Here is a 478-nt window from a genome sequence, read left to right on the forward strand (position 1 = left end):
GGCTGCCAGCTCCCAAAGCTGGTACCAGGGCCAGCGTCCCGCGCCCAGGCTGGCTGCCAGGACCAGCTGCCGTCGGGCTGCCTGGACCTGGGGCCGGCCCTGGCACTGGGTGCCTGGGGGCCAGCTGGCCAGGGAGCTGCGGGACTGCAGAAACCCTGTTCCAGGCTTCCTGGCTCCTTGGCAATGAGATTCGCTCTTGAATCCCAGCGGTGCCAAAGCTCGTTAGGTTCAAGCCAACTCGTGGGTGTTTACTGCTGCTCCGGCAGTAATTGAAGATGCTTGGAATTAGGTCAGATGAAGTTTGTGCATGGAAGTTTAGAGGCAAAATATCCTTTCTTGTTTGCTCCTTCCTGCAGCTGATGGCAGCCTCACTGCACTCCCTGCTGCTCCCAGACTCCTGCTCTCAGCCTGCAGACTGACCCCGTCCCTGGCACGGGCCATGCACCGCCCGAGCCCCGCTCCGGTGGTGGCAGCCCGG

At 62.6% G+C, this 478-nt stretch overlaps 1 protein-coding gene across 1 annotated transcript in view; it reads right to left on the reverse strand.

Annotated features, from left to right (window-relative positions):
- The window catches only part of LOC104490665 (plexin-D1-like), a 29,209-nt gene that overhangs the window by 2,111 nt on the left and 26,620 nt on the right, over window positions 1-478 (reverse strand). The gene's annotated exons all lie outside the window — the stretch shown is intronic.

Source organism: Buceros rhinoceros, unplaced genomic scaffold (assembly GCF_000710305.1).
Source record: "Buceros rhinoceros silvestris isolate BGI_N320 unplaced genomic scaffold, ASM71030v1 scaffold21163, whole genome shotgun sequence".
Lineage (NCBI taxonomy): Eukaryota > Metazoa > Chordata > Aves > Bucerotiformes > Bucerotidae > Buceros > Buceros rhinoceros.